The sequence below is a fragment of the Hesperophylax consimilis genome, chromosome 21 (genome assembly GCF_061612785.1).
Source record: "Hesperophylax consimilis isolate HC1 chromosome 21, BYU_Hcon_1.0, whole genome shotgun sequence".
In the NCBI taxonomy this organism is placed as follows: Eukaryota; Metazoa; Arthropoda; class Insecta; order Trichoptera; family Limnephilidae; genus Hesperophylax; species Hesperophylax consimilis.
Window position 1 is genome coordinate 30,933,714 of NC_142856.1, and position 9,529 is coordinate 30,943,242.

A 9,529-nucleotide genomic window follows, 5' to 3' on the forward strand; every position below is an offset into this window, starting at 1 on the left:
TTCTGCGACATAGTCAACGTCAATTATTTTAATTATAATTATTCATCCCCTAGCATAACATAATGTTCTTGGAGAAGTGACCCATTTTTAACCAGAATACGACCTTTTAATGAGAAGGTATTGCTTAATATGACCTCCTTATGAGGTGGTATTGCTTAACTCTAATATTTCAGGTTTTAATTTGCAACATTATGAAATTAGCACACACAGGACTCTATTACAAAGGGACAAAAGAAAAAAGTGCAGGAACCACAACCAGGTACCACAACTTTCCTTGAAATGAAAACATATATATCCATCGAGACAATAATAAAATATCAATGGGAAATTGTCAAAAAATAAATCCAAGTAACTCCGCAAGTTACTTATATTATTTAATCACTGAAAATAATATCAACAATTAAAACGGAAAATGTGTAAAAGAAAAATCATAAAAGATTCTCCCGCTTCTAGGAATGGAACCCAGAACCTCAACCTTGCCGAAGCTTTACTGTTTGCTTTGCCCTGGCAAGACTGGTGTCCAGTAGTTAGATACAACCGAATTTATTTTTAATTTTTCTGTTTCACGTCTTTCATTTGATTAAATATTACAATTTGAGGTTTTACGCAGTAAGTTATTTCACCATAAATATATTAAATATTATTTTTATCTTATTCCTACCAAGCCTATCCTTTAACATCGTTACAAACAAAGCCACAAATCAGATTTAGATTCAAATAATTATCTTCAAGACACCAAATTAGTTTATTTATTATATCATCAATAAGAAAAGATTTCGAAAGAAGTGTTAAATTCTCGAGCAGTATTATTAGAATACGAGTAATATTAAGAACTTTTCTTTCCACAAGATTAATAATATAATTTTTAACTCTCAATTCGCTAAACGTTAAACACTTCGAAATGGCTTAATCAGGTGTAAATTTGTCAGTCTGCTAACCTCAACCCTTAGAGCACTACATCCAACCCCTGCAAAGTTTCTAATGTACTCCTGATATCTGACTGAGTAAGCAACGACATCCCTCCCTCATAAAACGACGGAGGGGGTTCAAATGACCCGTGCGCCTTCCTATACAGCCTTTTTGGGTCCTTTTAGCCCCTTTACGAAGCCTTCCGCGCCTGGGGTTAAATTTACCGGAAAACACCCCGAAAGAAACGCTCTTTGGGTTAAGGAAATGTTGAACCCCTTGAGTATCGAACTCGATTTGAAGATACATTTTTGCGTAATTTTAGGATACTTTTATTTAATGCTTCTTGTTGATATTTTTAGGCTCTTTCTTGTATATATATAAAATAATAACAGTATAATATAAAAATCTCGAATTCCAAAATATAATCAAAATTAATATTATAATAAAGAGAATTATTTTAGAAATACATAACATATTCATGAATGATTACGCCATGGTTAGTCAAACAGGCATTAATTAATATCAAGTCGAAATACAATTAATTATTTCATCCCAAATTAGCACTTGCTTTGTTATCTAAAATATGTTTTACATGCATTTCAAACAATTACAGTATTTATAATTGCTTAAAGCGTATGGTTTCAATTTGGGATGCGGGTTTGGACCATTTATTGTCAACCTAAGTGGTTTGATACGTTTGGTGATTTAGCAGGGGTGTTCAGGTTCAAGGGGTTGAGGTGTGTTCAGGATGCCAACTTCGTGGCGTTCCAGATTGGGAGAAACTCCTTCAGAGAGACCCTTTGACATTTCCAACTGGTCTCTCGACCCATTACTTTATACCCATTTACGGACATATATATACTGGTATATACATATATGTCTGTCACCTCTGGACACACTGATATCTAGATTCCTACCCAACCCTCAGACCTTTTACTTTACCAGATCTTCCTCTACTTCTTTTCCTTAAAAAAGACCCTCCACACAACATCCCAAAATATGATTTATTCCAGGACTCCTGTGTGGGGTTAAAGTAAAAAAATTCCAGTTTTGGAAAATATCACTATTACAAAGCCAAAAAATTAATTGAAGTTGTTGTAAAAAATTGTTTAAAAATACTTTTTATTTGTATGAACAGTTTACCATTGCATCGCAAATTTTCAGCCATTTTTTTAGTACCTACTTTTGTGGGCCTATAACGTTTTATATCCTTTTTTCCCTTCAAAGGCATAATTTAAAACTGTGAAGCCAAAACAGAACATAAAATATTATAAATAATTATAAGCAATAATTAGTCATCCGAAATACTAATACAAATTGAAAATATCTCCCGAGTAAAAATAAATGCCGCCAACGGGAATTGAACCCGTGCCTTCTGATGTCCGGTCAGGTACTCTGAAACCACTGAGCTATTTCGGCTTATTTCCAACCCGCCAAATGATTCAATATGTACTAGTACCTCAGTCAACAATTACTGCTTATTATATTTTTTCACTTGTAATTTCGGATGACTAATTATTGCTTATAATTATTTGTTATCCTTTATGTTATGCATAAAACCTTGTCTTATAAACGTTAGTTTATCATTGAAAATAATAATAATAAAATATTATGTTGTGTTTTATATCAAATCTCAATCAATTCAAAAGAGAATTCTTCAAAACTTCAGAAAAAAATAAAGAGACGATTTATTTCAAATAAAATCTTAAACAATTCTTTAACCAGATAATGAATACAACGTTTTTCCATAACTTTGAATTAGTTTTACGTAATTACTACAATATTAATCTATCAATGAAATAACATTTAATAATTCAAGATAACACAACTTTCACACAAAACAAAATCATATCGTAAGCATGTTTTTGTTGTGCATTGACGTTAGATAAATAATTCAAAAGGTTAAACAAATATGAAACAAAATTATTAAACAATAAATAACCGTTTAGTTTTATATATCCCGAATAAGTTGTTTCAATTTACATAATAATATATTTTTAACAATAATCACACGTAATCAAACCCGCGCTTACTGATAGACTAATAATGATTTCCATATCAAAAGCTTTTTTATATTCAACTTTGCCACAAAACGGTTTTGAATTTTTAAATTGTTTCCACGAAGGTTTTGGAAAAGAAGAAAATTTACTAAACGGTTATCTGAACTTTTTTATCATAATATTTGTGCGGTGTTGATTTCGCCGAACAATAATAAGGAAATGTAAAAATAATCTCCATCAGTAGGTTGCTTAAAATCAATTATTATTGAGGCATTACAAAAAAACAAATTTTAACGAAAAATTCTGTTTACGAAGCGTTTACGTGTGGTCTGTTAATAACTTTGAGTCGGTTTTCGATTCCATAAAATTAAATATAGTGGTTTAATCAAATTGCCAAAAATTATTTTATTTCTCATAATGGGCTTTCTTTGTCAGTCCTGTGTAGATTTTAAGTTTCAGGTATCTCACACAAACAAATCTGAAGATAGTTGAAATTAAAGGTGTTTTATTAATATATTAGTATGCTAACGCACCTTTATTAAGATATTTTACAAAAATAGGCAGAGTTTGAATAAGGCATACGTATTTTATCTAATACATGTATATTTTTCGCATTTATATCTTGTATCATAATATACCAGAAGTTAATATAATCTGATATTTAAACTTTCTTTTTTTTTCAATATATTCTTTCAATTTGAATGAGTTTTTGTAAATGGATAGTTCTCACGTAAGTGAGAACATCTGTAAAAATCCTGTATAAATAAATAAATAAAAATAAATTCAATAAGTGCTAAAGTACTTTGTGGAGTCATTTTAAATGATGAAAAGTACCTGCTTTGTTTACATGACTATTTTCAATAAAAATTATCAACATGTTTCAAAACCAAAGATTACTTCGTCAGCAAAGGAGAAAATTTAAATTTTTAAACATATTGAAATTTTTTATTAAACAAACGGTGTAAACGAAGTTGATTATTTTAGATAATTTCTCTCTTTAATATTGTGTTTTTCATTTGTTAAGTACTAAGCATAGATTTTAAACTCAAACGCCAAAGCCTTCCTAGTTGGACCGGCAAGATGTATTTAAACAATGCCATAATCCTTAAGCACTTTTTTTGTATAATTTTTTTTTTCTTAAGAAAACAAACATCCCCGGGTTACGAATAATATGACAATATTTTTAAATCTCCTATTACCACCACAGTAAGCGGAAAATTTTGCTTTTGTCGTGATGGAGTACTTAGCCAGCATACACGCGATGCCTACTCAGCCAATAACCGGAAAATGCATATGTACTTTATTTTAGACGGTTTTTTTATATGAAGTATTCTTCTGTTTATTATAATCGCTTTTATACACAAATTAATACGGATTTTAAATCGTGCTTAGATTTAAAAATTCAGTATCCAAAATCAATACAGCCACAATAAATATCATTTAAAAAAAACGTAACTCTCAGAAGTCCAAGAGGTTGAAACTGCTAAAGAGGTTACGCGGACGTTAAGTATGGGGAAGGGTTAAAATTGATAAGGGCTCCAGTGGGAAAAATTCAAGATTTTATATATTTTTTGTCCCATTTTACGGCGTAGATGCCATACAGATTATAAAACTCCAGAGCGTCTGCCGGAGGAAGCGACGATAGGACTTTTATGTATCATGTTGAATAGTGCCAAATAGTGAATATTTTTGACGAAATCATCAGGAAAATGCTATGTTAAACACGATTTTTTTGTCACTTTGCCCGCAACATTGGATAAATTCAGCAATGGATTTTTTTTGTTTTTTAATATATTATTTTTTGTAACAAAAACAAATAATCATATCCTCACTGGGATCTCCAGTACTGAGGATTTCAATTAAATACTATCAAAATTTTGTTGTGTGGATAATATAAAAATACATTATAAAATAGTGTTATTTTGTTCAGTTTGGTGGATTCGGTTTCAGTCTATATTGGTTTCAGTATATTATCTATTTCTGATCTTCCTATGTTTTATATCCAGCTTTTTATTAGAGATTAAAATTTTATAATAATCTTTTGAGTTTTGAATGAGATCGGGATTTTTTCGTAGAGTTTAGTACCATAGTATAGGAAGTTTTTTTTGCAAAATCTTTTATTTTTAGTTTCTTTTTTGGATATGTTTTAGACCCTGAAATCTAAAGTTTCTAATATACGTTAGTTCTAGTTAGATATACTTTAAGTAAGTGATTTTTAATATTGGTGGATTAAAATATTTATTTGTTTATGATAAAAAAACATTTTTAGCATCAATAAAAAATACAAATCAATTATTCAGTACAAACATACTAATATGATAATGGAATTCTTCAACTAAAATATATGACCAGGCAATAGGAACCAAAATTTTTAACTAATAATTATTTAAAAAAAATATGTGAAATGCTTTTATGTAAATTCTTTCGGTGAAATAAATATCTGCTATTTCTGCATATTGGTTACCTAAGCTGTAAATGCGTGGTATAAAGGTATATAGGGAGTTTATAAACGAATTGGTAATAACGTTATTGTTGCAGTGAAATATATTATAGTTCATGTGACTCTATAAGGAACATGAAATTAAATCATTTGCAATAATGTTGCACTATCAATGAGAGAATTAATGTGATACAAATACATTTTAGCAAATCTTAATAAATAAATTTGGCAATTTTTCGCACACTTTACAAAAACGTTTTAGTTTCATATTTGGCTCTTTGTTCGTTGTTTTCATTGCTTGGCTCTTGTGTAATATGTACGCTGTATTTTGATATACCCACACCACATGTAGATAAATCCATTATAATATTAAAATTATTTCAATAACTATAAAAAATGCATTATTGTACTCGTTTAATTATTTTCACCTTTGTCAATTTTCTAGTATTAAAATATAATAAAATGAAATTTGTTCCACGCATTATATTTTAATTTGATATAGTAACCTTATTCTTATGTTATCTCGAATAAAGGTAAAAATGAAAACCACATTATTTTCAAAAACAGTAAAATTTTTGCTGGAACATTATCTAATGTAAATATGTTATTTACTTTTACCGTTCTCAGAGGATTTTTACAAAAGAAACTTCGCTGTTCTGGAGTTATTTTTATGATTTTATAATTTAACTTCAAGGAAAAAAGGGAATCATTTTGAAAAAATAATTTATGGAACACACTAGAATTTACGCTTTTTTATTTATTGAAGACAATATTAGCAATTCTTAAACGACATTTTGAAACAGAATAATCAGAAAAGATACGTTTACATCAAGGACTTGAACCCAGGACCCTCGCCTTGCCGGGGCCCGTATGTTTTCTGATTTATCTGTTCTAATTTTTGTTTAAGAATTGTTAATATTTTCTTCAATAATTAAAAATTACAAACTGAGGTTTTACTACAGAAATATATATATTACGCGCCAATCTAAGGATTTTTCAAAATGTGAAAAATTCTGTTGAAAATGTGTATTTTATTGTCTTGATAGTTAACAGGAAATTTAATGATATCTTATTTTCAATCTCCACGTATAAAATAACATTTCATATTTATGAATTGAAATTCAATTCAAATCTTGTATAAAGTAATATTAAAAGGAAAATAATGTGTTTCTTTAATTATTCATTATTTGAATACGCAAAAAATTAAAGTTTTTTCAAATAAAAAATCACAAGAAAAGAAAATTACTGAAAAAATTTATCACTAAAGAGAATTAATTTTATTTCAGAAAAGTTTTCTTGCAATTTAGGAAAAAAACAGGCAGGATACTTCTAAAAATTAATTCAAAAGTCAATTCTAAAAATTATTCAAGAGTTTTAACTTAAACATTATACAAATTTTTGTTTTATATTATACCAAGAGATTAACTCTATTAGGAGATGTGCTATTTATGAATGATTAAAATATTTAGTGAATTTCAAAATAAAATTCTTTCGCACTGAGAAAAATCATTATTTTATGCATTACGCATCTAAGACTCAAATTAAGAACCACATGAAATCAAAATTTTATAACAGAAACGAATTTTATTCTGTACTATGACAATTTCATAAAAATGCTGAAGATTTATCATCATTTAGAAACACTTTTCAGGTAGTAGGTAATTTATTATTTTTTCAATTGGTATAGAAATACTTGACTTCTTTCCGTGGTAAGAAACGACGAAGTTTTTACACAGACCTACAATCTTACATATTAAATAATGAACTTATTCAACAAAATATCCAAGTAGATAATTCTTAAAGTTAAGATTTTGAGTATTTAAATTGAAGACAGAAAAGTTTTCGCTAAACTTATTCAAATACAAATTCAAATAACAAACAATACAAATTCTTAAAGTATGTGCTGCATATACTTTTAACAAATTATTGGCTAAGTAAAAATCATAAAAAATGCAGTTGTAATAAATATCTCAAACATAAAAAACCTTTTTCAGAAAATTGTCCTTTATCGTGTAAGTGGAGTATGAATTTAATATGAATTGAAAACTTTTTGTTTTAACTGTACCTATAAATAAAATGGTGAGAACTTACAAAAAGTATACAAGTTATACATAAAGAAAATATTAATTGTAATTGTACTCACATAAAAAGCAATTGATGAACTTATACAGCGTCAATAAATAATAAAAAAACACATAAAATTTGGTAATGTCCAAGCCATTATCTTTCAAAAATCACAAAACTGCTTCAGATCAAAATGTATCCCAACACAATCACGAAAATCTATCAAAATCGCATTACAAATTTGATCAAAGTTAAAGTTTGTTAAATATAACTTACGATGAAGAAAATTCTGTTATTTTCGTTCGCGGAAAATTTCGTTAAGTTTTCCGATTTCCACTGTCGTGGAGACAACCTCCCGGCGCAAGGGTCTGCGCTAGACTGAAATCCAAATCCAGTTTGGGTTGGAAAGAGCCGTAACGTTCTGCTATTGGACGGAGCTTTCAAAATTCGAACTCGCGAACAAATGTGGGCTGGTTTTCCTCTGAGAAAATGTGGAGGGGATGTTTGGGGACAATCAGTTAATGTCTTTATGGGAAGATAAACAAGCAGAAGAATAGAGAAAAAACTAAATAAACAGTATTATTATTTTAACTTCTTTCAGAATTTCACCAATAAAATATTGTTATGTAATGGAATTATTTTTAAGCAAATGCGAAGCAGTTTTTTGATAAAAGGATGGCGCTAGTAAAATTTGAAAAAGCGTGAGTTAGCCAAAGTTTAGTGCATTATTACAATTTATTTGTGCTAGCTTTAAAAAAATAAATTCTCAAATATCTTAATATTTTGTGGTCAATAAAAGAAAAATACAACTTAACTCAATTATTTCCAATCCAGGGGAAGATTGACGGAAGCCGCCGCAATGAACGGTTTCAAAATCTACATTTCTGGTACGAGTGCAGTTCCGAAGAGTTCTTCCAGCCTGCAGCCAACATAAGGTTGGGAAAGAAAACTCTTAATTATTGGTTGTATTGTAGAAATAATTCAATGAAATTAGATTAGGAAAGAAAACTCTTAATTATTGGTTGTGTTGTAGAAATAATTCAATGAAATTAGATTAGGAAAGATAACTCTTAATTATTGGTTGTATTGTAGAAATAATTCCAAGAAATAAGGTTAAAAAAGAAAACTCTTAATTAATGGTTGTATTGTAGAAATAATTCAAAGAAATCAGATTAGGAGGAAGAAAATGAAAATTGTTATCTGAGACAATAAATAAATCATGGTTTTTATAATATTATATTTCGGAATAGTTTCAAAAGCCGGAATATATTTTCAAAATTTCGTAGAAATAATATTGAAGACATTTCAATTGTTATATCATTTCCATAAGCTAGCTAGGAGTTGAAAGCTCTATTAATTAATTACAAATTATAACGATTTATGAGGCAATGAAACATTGTATATTTTTTCAAGCCTAAAAATATATTTAAAATACACGGTTTGGTTAGGTTAGGTAAGAAATTTGATGATTATTTTGACAACATTTTGCAATGTGTTCCGAAATAAAACCAAATATTATGTAACATAAAATTATTAAAAAAAAACACTACTTGCAAAAGCATATATGGCTTCATGTACATAGTACTTATATAGAATTAATAGCACAAGCTACATTTAAATACATGAAAGTTATTGACAGTCATTGAACAAAATGAAAGGCAAAATTTTAAGGTGAAATAAAAAGAAAAATGTACATATTTTACAAATTAAAAGAAAGAAAAAGAACAAAAACCATATTATGCAGTGATCTCATTAAATAAGCACTGCTTAATCATTACAGTTTTATATTTTATAGGCCTATGCCTATGCATATTGAAAACATTAGCAATGAGGGGTGAGTAGGGTTCTAGAGATCAGTGCGTCTAGGAGTGACAGTATAACTATCCTCCAAATGCAGTGCAAGGCGATGGGTCAAGAGAGACCAGAGGGAGAGGTCAAAGGGTTTCCCCAAACCAGCCTCTCCCAATCTACCACCCCACGCAACTGATGAGCAGGTGCATCCTGAACATACACCTCATGATCCACCTTGTCTCACATCCTTGCCAAATCACCAAACGTAGCGAAACACTTGGTTTTTACCTTTGATATCCAATAAATGGTTCCCGTGGCGGCGGTA

At 29.2% G+C, this 9,529-nt stretch overlaps 1 protein-coding gene across 2 annotated transcripts in view; it reads right to left on the bottom strand.

Annotated features, from left to right (window-relative positions):
* CARPA (Carbonic anhydrase-related protein A) overlaps positions 1-7,776 on the bottom strand; it is a 178,336-nt gene extending 170,560 nt beyond the window's left edge. For both annotated transcript variants that reach the window (XM_089644778.1, XM_089644777.1), the window contains exon 1: positions 7,493-7,776. The gene's annotated coding sequence lies outside the window, so the exon portion shown is untranslated. The remainder of the gene's footprint in view (positions 1-7,492) is intronic.
* Between the last annotated feature and the right edge of the window lie 1,753 nt (positions 7,777-9,529).